Source organism: Octopus sinensis, linkage group LG6 (assembly GCF_006345805.1).
Source record: "Octopus sinensis linkage group LG6, ASM634580v1, whole genome shotgun sequence".
NCBI lineage: Eukaryota > Metazoa > Mollusca > Cephalopoda > Octopoda > Octopodidae > Octopus > Octopus sinensis.
This window is the reverse complement of record NC_043002.1, coordinates 3515053-3528050: the sequence shown is the minus strand read 5'-3', so window position 1 is coordinate 3528050 and position 12998 is coordinate 3515053. Positions and strand designations below refer to the sequence as shown.

The window sequence follows — 12998 nt, the reverse complement described above, 5'->3', positions numbered from 1 at the left end:
TGTATTTCAAGTGTCTTCCATCTTCACATTCATGGCACCCCAGTAACTTGAAGGTAGATCTACAAATTACCAGTTTGGTTTTGTCAATTATTATTGAACACTTGACATATCATCATCACCCCCGACTACCACCACCACCATATAAGAAACATAAATTTAAGTCAATGATTGATCTGAACATGGGTGATGACATGGGTGGCATGTCTTTTGCTGGAATAGGAGCAGTAGTTGGTTGCTCCAAAATGTGAATGAAAGGAGTGTGTCAAGCTAGGTGGAATGAAAGTGGTATTGTGTTTCTGATAATATGTGTATTTCTATTGGTAGGGATGGGGTTGATAGTGGTGGTGGGTTGAAGAATGTACCATCAAGATTGAAAACAGAACAAATTATTATTTAAAAAAAATATAGAATTCAGATGTTTTAAATTATTAAAACTTGTCCAAAACAATGGTGGGAAAAGAAGAATTCCATGGATACAAACTCTGTTTTGTCTTCTAATTAATAAAGAATTTGGAGGAAGGGGAGAATTTTGCTAAGGAGTGGGCTGGGAGTTAGTATTTATCTGTTTGAAATTCATTTAGACTTATTCTAGGCCCTTCTGCTCTCACAGGGAACAGGTATTGACAGTATTTGTGATGGCTGTCAGACATACATTCTCCCTCGTTGTAGTTGTAGCCATCATGTATCCTAGCATGGTTGTGTTAGTCATCTCATGGTAGACAGTGTAGTGATGGACCGCAAGACTGGCTATCTTCATTATCATTTAATGTCGTCTTCCACATTGCAATGGGTTGGACAGTTTCATAGGCCCCAGTGAACTGGGGGGTTGCACTGAGCTCCAGTGCCAGCTTTGGCATGGTTTCTAGGGTTGGATGCTCTTCCAAATGCCAACCACTTTACAGAGTGTACGAAGGATACTTTTTTCATGGTAATAGTATTTGTGAGTTCTCCAGACAAGCCCCACTCTACTGAATGATGTGGGTGGGGGACATAGTATTGAGAGAAGTAGCTTTATGTCAGGTGTTTGAGGGGCTAAAGTATGATAGAAAGACAAGAATAGGTGTTTTGTAGGGAGATCCATGGCTACCTCAGCTGGAAAGGGAGAACGAATGGTGGAGAATGTGGTACAAGAAGAAGGATAAAGAAAGAATAAGGATAGAAAATCAAAGATGGTTGGATGGTATTGAATTTCAAGTTGATGTAATTCACATAGAGTTGATTATTTTCTCAGTTTTCAAAAATTTTTACTATATCATCATCATCATCATCAACATCATAATCTAACACCCACTGTTCCATGCTTGCATAGGTTGGTGGAATTAGTTGAGACAGATTTTCTATGCCCAGAAGCCCTTCCTGTGGCCATGCCTTATTTGTTCCCAAGCAAGGTTAATATTTTTCAGGGTCAAACTTATTTGGCCCTTTATACAATGCTGTAACAATTCTGCCAATCCAATGATAATAATTATTTTTAATACAGGAGGCCCCAGATCTGATCAGATAGACCTATAATCAAAGATATGTTAACTACAATCATTCTATTTCTATTTTTTCACATATAATTGATCCAATGTGTCCTTTCTTTTCAAAGATTGTAAGGTATGATTTGAGGGAAGTTTTCAGCAATTTTTAACAGGTTAAGCAATTGTATAGAAGCTCCCTTACTGTCTCAAGAAGAAACTGCTCACAAATCTGGTTGTCCAAGAGAAATGGTAACTAATAAGCCATAGCTGTAAGGTTAAGGTGCTGGCTTACTGACCATGTGATGCTAAGTTCAAATCTTGCTTGTAGTCACAGTGTAATATTATTGCTGAGGTTAGATCAGTCTGCCTGGTTGGCTATGGGTACCATTTCTCCTAGACTTTAAAGACTATCTGATTTGACAATATGCGAGTATCTACATTTGGAAAAGAAAGTCATTCTAAGAATGCTATAGGAGTTTGGGTTGGGGTGGGAAGGGGATTAAACTGAAAAATAAAACCAAATAAATATATAGATATTCTCACTTTTTACCAATAATATCACCTTCTTCAATCACTCCAATATGGTCTAGATCTGTAAATGATACAATATTAAAAACATTACTAGATACACATAACAGTTTTGAAAAACAATAATTCAATATAAGAACATCATTTACATTTGTTTAGTAATACATTTTAAGTGTTGACGTGGGTTAGCTAGATCTGAAAATATAAACTTGTATATGTAAAGTGATCATGAGCCTTTCTAATGATGGATATGAATTTATGGTGTCTTCTTTCTTAGCAATATGCTTGCAGTACAACTTCATAGATTTTGAATAAAGAGAATACAATATGTCTACATAATAATCTCTGTGAAAGTTTTTGAATATTGAATTTGTATGAACATTTGATCTTTTAAGCATGTTTTTCCATATTTTTCCTTGTACCTTCAATCTCTCCAAAGCTTTTTTTTAATTTGTCACTGAAAAACAAAATATTGTTGAAACCAGTTTGGTATCTTTTGCAAAATCTTTAACAAAATTTAAAAACTATGTATATATATATATATATGCAATGTCCTAATTGTTTATGGTGTCATTACAGACATTATGTGATATGAGGCTGCCAAGTGTTGAGAATAGTAATCTATGGGAATAATTGGATGTTAATTATCTTTCTTGCAACAACAACAAGGATAATACTTTTATTATTTTTTTTTACAGAATACCCTAATGTTATAATATTCTTAGTACTCTTGTAAATTGAACATAGATTTATAAATTGGCAATTTGTTTTTGTAAACAATTGTCTATCATCAAATACACTGGCACCAACAGATAAGTCTTCATCATCATCCCTGAGACTAATCAACAGGTGCGACAGCCTCTGATATATTCAGAAGAACTGGTGCCAGTAGACAAGCTCTGTCATCGCTATTTCAACCAGTTGGTTACTGTGCCTGCATCATCAACAGAGATGTCATCACATCTCTTTTCTAGTTAATCAATAATTCGGACTATGTTATATTAACAAGTATTAGGGTTATTGTTGAGGAGCTTACTAACTGGAATGGTTGTTGATGGTGATGGTCACTAGGTTCAACAGAACCCAGAGATAAAGTATACAGATTGACACAGTCAAAGTACCAATAGTTTCTGTACTTCTGCCAGATGTCATGGTAGGACTCACACCATCACACACACATGCCTGTGCACGCACATGCCTGTGCACACACACACACACACACACACACACACACACACAAGTATAACATTTGTATATACATATATATATATATCATTATCATCATCATCATTTTCCTCATTTGCTGTTCATTTCCCCTGCTGGCATGGATTGGAGGGTCTGACAGGAGGTGGAAAACCAGAGGACTGTAAATCTCCGTTGTCTGCTTTGGCCTGATTTCTATTGTTGGATGCCCTCCCTGAAACCAACTACTTCACAGAGAGCAGTGGGTGCTTTTTATGTGGTACCAGGACCAGTGAAGTTAGCAAACCGACTGCAAAACAAAAGCCCCTTGACTGGGTGGGAGAGTAGTATTGAGAAGGGTGCCGGTTGATGAGTTAAAAAGAATAATGGGTGTTTTGCTGTAGAAGAGATATGAAGATACCCCAGTTAGAAAAGGAAAGAGAGAAAAAGAGACATAGCAAGAAGGGTGGAGAGGCAGAGAGAGAGAGAGAGATTGTGTATATGTGGGGCTCATTCGCAAACAAGTTTTTTCTCATTGGTCAATGGTAATATTAAATTAACCACACATCTCACTCTGCTCCATTTTGTTATGTTCACTTGTGAAGTCTATGTAACTATTTTAACCCCTGAGCTTTCAGATTATTCTGTCAAATGCAATGTTTATTTATTCATGTTGTTTCCAATTAATCATGGATTATCTCATAGCTTTGAGATTTCAGTGATGCAATTGTTACTTTTAGAATGAGATTGTAGGGTAGGTGTGAGAGGCTGGATCTGACCAGTTTGAACATAGAACAGGGAGAATATTTGGGATGGATATGGGGGCCAGATTAAATGCTAAAGGGTTAAATTTCCATTAATGAGTATCCTTAATGAGTTCTAAATGGAAGCAGCAGTCTATTATATGTTGCAGATGATAGAATGTGCTAAGCAAAATAATAATAATAATAGAGCTGTATCAAAGCATGGGGGTGGGGCCCTCAGGAGAATGGTACAAACAAGAAGGAAAGCAGAAATTTTTTGCCATCCACTAAATACATTGTTTGAAATGGCATTGCCTAATGGTATAAATCAGAAGAACAATTGAAGACATGGAAGATACAATATTTAACATTGCTCTATGTACAAAGATATTAAGTCTTCAAGCAAGAAACATTACCAAAGTCTACAGATAAATCATTTTCAAGAGAAAACTTCATGGTGCTGCAGATTCTTTAAAAGACATGAAGTATGATTACTGATCAATGCCGGGTAGGCTGTGCTGGCCACAGCTATCATGCTGAGCAACAAGTCATATCTGATGTTATCATTGTCATCATCATCATTTAACATCCATTTTTCATGCTGGCATGAGTTAGACAGTTTGACAGGAACCAACAAGCTGCAGAGCTGTGTCAGGCCCCAGTGTCAGCTATGGCTTGATTTCTACTGCTAACTTCTTTACAGTGGCTACTGGGTGCTTTTTTTTTTTTGTGACACCAGCACTAGTGAGGTTGCCAAGTCACATGCAAGACAAAGTAAAACAAATGAAAGAAAATGAACCCTACTCCCTTAACTGATTACGGGTGAATACGAGAGAGGGAGAGAGAGCTTCGTGTCAGGTGTCGAAGATTAAAGTTCGAAACAGGGACAAGTACAGGTGTGTTGCTTTAGAGGAGATACATTGCTACCTTGCCTTATGTGAGGATGGATGAGGGTAGCTGGAAAGAAGATAAGGAAGATGGTGATAGGATGCCAGAGCTTACTCTTAAGATACCCAAAGGTGAGTATAAGGGAGAGTATAGGGTGTGGATCAGGGGGGAAGAAAAGGATGGCTAATTTCATAAGTATCTGGGCAGAGAGAACAACATATAGTTAAGGATGGGGCTAGAGGTGAATGTAATGAGTGATAAACAAGGGTGGAGATTTGGTTCATGGTAAATATCAGTGGAAGGCGGCGAGCTGGCAGAATCGTTAGCACGCCGGGCGAAATGCTTAGCGATATTTCGTCTGCCGCTACGTTCTGAGTTCAATTTCCACCGAGGTCGACTTTGCCTTTCATCCTTTTGGGGTCAATTAAATAAGTACCAGTTACGCACTGGGGTCAATATAATCGACTTAATCCGTTTGTCTGTCCTTGTTTGTCCTCTCTGTGTTTAGCCCCTTGTGGGTAGTAAAGAAATAGGTAAATATCATTGTGGAAGGGAGAGATAGAAGTGGCTTAGCAAAGAGGAGATGATAAGCAGAATTCCACTAATGTTATTGGCAGAGACACACAGCATGAAATTGAGGGTCTACCAAAGCTAATAAAAGATAAGCAGTTCCTTGTGTGGCATTGTGGGATACATCTTGGTTGCAGTCACTTGAATAAGGAGGAATTAAGATGGAATGACTGTTGGGTCATAAAGTTATGAGCCAAACAACTGGGAGCATTTTGGAAGAAGATGACCCTGTCACAAATTGATGTATTTATATCTGTTTTTGCAGAAATAACGAGCAGGAAGTTACAGAATTATAGAACAACAAAAGTAGTGGTATTAGGAATGGCATCCAGCTGTAAAAAACCATTTCAACAGACAAGTGGAAGGAGCTTGGTATAGCTCTCTGGTTTGCCATCCAATCCATGCCAGCATGGAAAAATGGATGTTAAATGATGCTGATAATGATGATGACAATGACTTGTTTCATAAATACTGTCTTTAGGTCATTCTGTAAAGAAACTTTTCAAAATATTTGTACATGAGGAATGGCAGAAATATAGGAATGTTTCAAGCCAGATAGATGAAAATAGCCTGAGCATGACCCCTACTGGATGTATGAATAGACCCTGTTTTATAAAAATGTACAATAGAAAAAAACTTCACTGGATGCAGTACAAGAAGAGATTGTCAGCAAATCTTTCAAGATGAGATTGAAATGATTAAAGAATTTGAAGGTTTTTTAAAAAAGTTTTTTTACAAGTTTCAGTCAGTGGACTGTGACCATGCTGGGGCACTCTGTTGATGGTATATATACACATATTATATATAATTGTGGGCTGTGTACTCTGAGAGACCTAGGTATTGTGAAGGATAGGACCATCACCTTTGGCAGGTTTAAACAATGTTAGAATGGTCTTAATTGAAAAAAAAATCAATATGTCCCCACTGGTTTCCAAAAGAAGGTGGGAGTTAAGGTTAAGTCTTAAAACAACATCTGGTAAGACAGATCATCGTTAGAAAAACTGCAGAGAAAATCAGTGTTTATATGCGATTGGATTTGTGGAGTTTATTACTAAGATTCTTTGAATATATTTCATGAATTTCCTCTTCTCAAATAACTAAAAGTGAACCACTCCAAACTGAGTATCTTCTTCTGTTCTATGTAAAGCAACTTCCTCTCCTTCCACACCAACACTCTTATAATTTCAAGTTAGAAGGAATAAATAGTCTTTAAATATTTTTATTGGTGCTATATATATATATTTTTTCCATTTCTATCTCTGCAGAGGCATAGCAAGAAAGTGTGGGTGTGAGTGTGCATCCCCCCCCTGCTCCATTACAGGTGAGGGAGGAGGTGTGAAATTTCCTCTGGCTTATCATGCCTGTTGATTAGGGTGGGGACTTTGCAGCAGATAGTATTATGTTTATTCCTGGGCAACGAGAACCCTTGCTCTACACCTCTGTGTCTCTGTGGTATTCTTTTTAATTCATAAAACATATTAATTATGTCCTCTTAATGAAGTAGCTTCCTCTAATTTTTAATTATCATTTAATTTACACATCTGGCCCATGTTAGGAAGGAAGATTGAATATCTTGTGATAGATAATGAGTCTATGGCTAATGAAGTCAGATATTTTATGAAGGTGAAAGAAAAAGGAGGAGGAGGAGAAGAAGATTGTGAAAGAGGTGAAGGAGTGGGGAAGAAGGGAAGAGAGAACAGAAAGGGAAAAAAGAAAATAACATGACAATGGAGATTTTGATTCTTAAAATGGAAAGCTAAAGAAGAAAGAACACAAACATTTTGTATATTATTCTAAGCAAAAACAAAGAGAAAGAAAGATAGACAGACAAACAAACAGAGATTCCATTTTGTTCTTGGTTTAATAAAACAAACTGGGAGGGAAAAACTACCAAAGGAGACAAGGTGGGATCAGTTATGGAATTTGTAGAGAGGATTGGTAAAATTCTCTGTGAATCTGTTTCTTTAAAAATAGATAGTTTTATTATTATGGAATTTGTAGTGAAGATTGGTAAAATTCTTTATAAATTTGTTTCCTTAAAAATAGTTTTATTGTTGTGGAATTTGCAGTAAAGATTGGTAAAATTCTCTATGAATCTATTTATTTATGAATGGATAGTTTTATTATTATGAAATTTGTAGTGAAGATTGGTAAAATTCTTTGTGAATCTGTTTGTTTAAAAGTGAGTAGTTTTATCCTATCTCAACTAAGATTTAGTTATTTTTCGTGTTCAGTCCAGGAATTGTTTGAAAGTCTTTTTATCTCTGAAGAAGCAAAAATCTGAAGGAATATTTCAACAGAAAAAAAAAATTTATACAAAGAGATAAAGATTCTATATGTTTCTTTTGTACTTATAATAAGATTTGGAATAAGGATGTGATAAAGATTGGTACTTAACTGAGAGATAATTCAAATGCTGATAATTCTTGCTGATAAAATTATATACTACAAACAGAAACATTTTGTCTTTTAAGATTTTAAGCAGAAAACTTGACTGGGATATACAACATAACAGCAAAAGACATTTGACTTGTTATAATTTCAGAATGAAATTTGTTTTTTGGGGAAAGGCTTGTTATGGCTTTTGGGGAAAGCTAAAAGATAAATGAGAATGAAATATAACATCTTATTTCATTTATTTGAAGATTGTTACCTGGATACATAACAAAACATCAGTTCTATTTGATCCATTGCATCTTCATGTGGATGTATAAAATTTTGATATAAGAATACAATAAGAATATTATATATATATATATGTGTGTGTGTGAGGAAAATTATATATGAGGAAAATTCAAGTAGTTATATTCTTGTCAATGAAATTGTACACTGTAAACAGTCTCTTTTAAAGATTTTAATTAATACAAAAACAGATTGGAAAGAATATACAGCAATGTGGGAAAAGATGTTCCTTGTATCACTGTGTGGAACTTGTAGAATTTCACTGTGGGATCTTACTGTTTCCAAAAGCAGAGATCACCAATTTTTATGGCATTGATACAAAATATGGATTCTCTCAAATATTTTCATACACCCTCATTTATTTCCATCACTGTTCATCCTTCTAGTCATTTCTTGTTAATACTCTCTCTCTCTCTCTTTCAACCCTTCCTCTCTCTGATTTCCCATCACCTGTTATGAAAATGTCTCTGTACCTTTAACCCTTTCATTACCATATTTATTTTGAGATGATCTGTGTTTCTTTCAATTACTTTAAATATAACAAATACTTTAGTAAAATAACTTTGTTATCATTAAGCTAGTGTTAGGAACATAAACTATGACTAAGGTATGGTGGAAGATTTTAATTCAAAACTTATGAAAATAAGACATTTGTACTCAGAGCCAGAGGCCAGTTTCAGCCGGGTTGGTAACGAAAGGGTTAATATTAGTTATCCCCCAAAGATATTAAGGGACTTTTGCAGGTCTTAAATATTATTTCATCCAAATAACATGTTCAGAACCTTCTAGAAGACAACATAACCATTTAGCTTAATTATTCCATCCATCTTAGAGATAAAATGATTTGTCATTAACTAAAACTAAAGTAATATTTTTAATTAAAAATATTTCTAAAAATATTCTTTTAATAGCATCTATTTGATTTATATCTTGGCCAACTGTTTCTCACGAAATCCCTCAATTACCCATTTTGGTACCAAATCCACCCAAGACTATTCCTACTTCTATGACACAAACTTCCCATTTTATGGTAATTTAAATTAAAACCTTCCACAAAAATTCCATGCTAATTTATATCCAAAACACCAAATTAATAATGACAATGTTATTTTACCAAATTCTTCATTATTTTCAAAATTAGCAAAAACAAAGGTTGTGTGTTCCAACAGATCAATGGCAATGCAAAAACTTAAAAGACTGAAGGTGAAAAGAGATAGCAAGCCACACAGGAAGTTTGTCTCAAAGTCATTTAAATGGAGGAGTGACTCTGAAGAATTATATTTAAAAGTATTAAAAACCATCGTTCTCTATTTTTGTGGCTCTTATTTCTTTCCCTACCTGATACCAATCAAAATGGATATTTTCAATGTTACAAATTACTTAGTTGTGACAAGAACTTTTTCCTCCTCCTCATCATAGGTAAAAACCATCATCATCATCAAATATATATGATAAACTCTTTATCAAACTATTTATTATAATACCCTTTCTACTAAAGACACAAAGCCAGCAATTTTGGAGGAGAGAGCTAGACAATTACATCACCCTCAGTACATGACTGGTATGTATTCTATTGACCCCCCCTTCCCCCAAAGGATGATAGGCAAAGTCAACCAAAATCAGCCTCAGAAGAATTTGAACTCAGAATGTCAAGACAGATGAATTGTCCCTAAGTGTTTTGCCCAGTGTGCTAACGACTCTGCTAGCTTGCCACCTCATGGTTTATTATAATGTCAGTCAATGACTACCCATTCTGTAAGCAAATCCTTATTATGCCAGTTCAGTAAAGCTTGCAGTGCTGCCATGTAGATCAGAAACAGGCCACAATATACAATAGAAGCGACCATAAAACTGCCATCATATCGTCATAAATAAAAAACGTGTGTGTGTGTGTGTGTGTGTGTGTATACACATATGCTGAAGAGTAAATAAATCTCTACCTCACATTGTTCAACAAGAAATATTGTATGAGGGTTAAGTGTTAAGTATTGTGTGTGTCTATTGGAACAGATAAGACGGGCAATAAAACACGGCAGAAGATATTCTGATAGGATAGATTTACAATTTATTGAAGACACAAGTTGTTCTCTGCTACAGAACTGTCACCAATGTACTGAATTCAGAATAATTCCCAACTATTTAGAATAAATTTTTAAGAGAATGGTTACAGCTGTCTAAATAATAATAATAATAAACATAAGGCTTGTTATCTTTAAATGTTGAAGTTTGTTTTTTACTTCAATAATCTGTTCAAACTATTCTTCCAGTTAACACACATGACAACAGGTCTTTGCTAAATACATTTCTATCTTGTCTTGAAAATATCAAATGTAGACAGTTACTTCATAATAAAAAATATATATAAAAAAAAAAGAAACACACAACAGCAACAACAATAACAGCTTACCTTAATTCATCAGCTGTAAAGTGCTTTGAAAGTAAAAGAAGTTGCACACAACTCAATCCCTGGGCAGGCTTACTTGGGGAAACTTTTTCAAAAGTTAATTACTTAGGAGAGTAATCTTCACGTTTTTAAATTCAGTTTCTTTTTCTTCTTTTTTTTTGTTTTTCTTTTTTCCTCTCTCTCTCTCTCTTCTAGAGTTTCTGAGAAGTAACTCTCCAACCAATAGATGTTATAGAAGAAGCATCTGGTGAAATGAAAACAATCTTGGCACTTCAGGCTAAACCGATAGATGGCATGCTATCAAATGTGTAGGAACTAATTATATGATTCCAGAGCTGTTACACTGAAATTTGTTTTCAGGAAGAACTTAACTCTTTTACAACCAACAACATAACAGCTATTTTCTCTTACAATATCAGAATAAACATTTTCATTACTTCCTTTGTTTATCAATGTGTTTTACACACAAATAATGTTTAGTTTTTTTTTTTACAGGATTTTATGAAAACCTGTGATTAAAAGAAAAAAAAAGACTTGTAGAATATAAAATTACACAGTAATCTTATTACGGCAATAAAGTATTATGTAGCCCCAAAGTTTATCATATTCACTTATATTCTACCTGTTAATTTTGTTAGTGTTATTGATACTATTAAAGGTGGTGAGATGGCAGAATTGTTTGCATGCTGGGCAAATTGCCAAGCAGCAGTTTGTCTATCTCTATGTTCTGAGTTCAAATTCTGCTGTGGTTGACTTTACATTTCTTTCTGGGGTCAATGAATTAAATATCAGTTGATGTAATCAACAAGTTCCCTCTCCCAAAGTTTCAGGCCTTGCACCTTTAGTGGAAAGGATTATTATTATTATTAAAGGTGGCAGAAATATTACCATGCTTGGCAAAATGCTTAATGGTATTTCATCTAAAGGCGGCGAGCTGGTAGAAATGTTAGCACGCCGGGCGAAATGCGTAGCCGTATTTCGTCTGCTGTTACGTTCTGAGTTCAAATTCCGCCGAGGTCGACTTTGCCTCTCATCCTTTCAGGGTCGATAAATTAAGTACCAGTTACATACTGGGGTCGATGTAATCGACTTAATCCATTTGTCTGTCCCCTCTGTGTTTAGCCCCTTGTGGGTAGTAAAGAAATAGGTATTTCGTCTACATTCTGAGTTCAAATTCCACCAGTGGCATTTTACGTGCCACTGGCATGGGAACCAGTCCGGTGACACTGGCATCAACCACGCTTGAATGATGCTTTTTACATGCCACCGGCACGGGAGCCAGTCAGGTGGCACTGGCATTTTTACAATGACATTGTAAGGTAGGTGTGAGAGGCCAGATCTGGCCATTTTGGACATAAAACAGGCAGAATATTTGGGCCGGATATGACTGAATCAAATGCTAAAGGGTTACACACACCTCAGAATCTACTGAGGTAAGATTCTGTTGTTTTATTCTTGGCCTTACTAGAAGTGTGGCCATGTTGGGGCACCACCATTTGATATTAGATGCTAAATGTTTCCTCTACAAGCAATGGTAATTCATAAGTCTGATGCTTAATTCTAGATTTAATATTTGAGAGATGAATCTCCTAGATTCATCTCTAGATGGAAAAGAAGTCGCCTCAGGACATCTCATCCCTATTTGTAACAGCTACAGGTAGACAAGAGTAAACACTCTGAAATGTTACAATTTAAACTTGTTTTAGTTTTTCAAAGTAAAAAAACCTAATTTAAAAAATTTTTCATTCTGTTATATTCTGGTCTTTATATATATATATGTATATATATATATATGTATATATATATATGTATATATATATATGTATATATATATATATATATAAATGAAATTTTGCTGTGATTCTGAAGTTTTAAGTTCTAATCTTTACGTTGTTGGGCAGTTCAGTGTCGGTCATGCTAAATTGGGTGGAGGTGGTGGTGGGGGGGTACTCAATCCATGACCAAATGATGAGGATGCTGATGATAATGATGACTAATAGCCTCTCTGTGTCATTAATTTAATTAGTAATCATTGTGCTTAATTTATTTCTATTTTTAGTCTGTTAATATTAATCTAAGTAATTCACTTTAATAAGAAACCAAAATGTCAAACATGACACAGAAGCCAAATTTGTGTTAAAACAAAGTTTTTTTTTCACAGTTGTCCTCAGAAGTAGAAAGGACAGCTTTCATTACTGTTTCCCCAGGGTCACCTTGACTGGGAGAGGGAGAGCAGGGTGGTAAGGATAATGCCAAACTAGATACATTGAGAAGAGAATAGGGTTGAAATCACAAGTAGTTAGTAATACAAGAGTTATTGTTAGGTTTAGTTTTATGAAACATCACTTGGAGTGGCTGTGTGGTAAGTAGTTTGTTTACCAACCACATGGTTCCGAGTTCAGTCCCACTGAGTGGCACCTTGGGCAAGTGTCTCCTGCTATAGCCCCGGGCCAACCAATGCCTTGTGAGTGGATTTGGTAGACAGAAACTGAAAGAAGCCCGTCGTATATATGTATATATATATATGTGTTTGTGTGT

The 12998-nt window shown here is 35.3% G+C and overlaps 1 protein-coding gene across 2 annotated transcripts in view; it reads left to right on the top strand.

The window, feature by feature from the left end:
- Positions 1 to 12998, top strand: part of LOC115212812 (histone-lysine N-methyltransferase SETMAR-like) — a 127279-nt gene that overhangs the window by 80595 nt on the left and 33686 nt on the right. Inside the window, exon 3 of one of the 2 annotated variants that reach the window (XR_004999545.1) lies at positions 9226 to 9320. The exons of the other annotated variant lie outside the window; for it this stretch is intronic. The gene's annotated coding sequence lies outside the window, so the exon portion shown is untranslated. Of the gene's footprint in view, positions 1 to 9225; positions 9321 to 12998 lie in introns of those variants that run through there. 2 annotated transcript variants of the gene reach the window in all.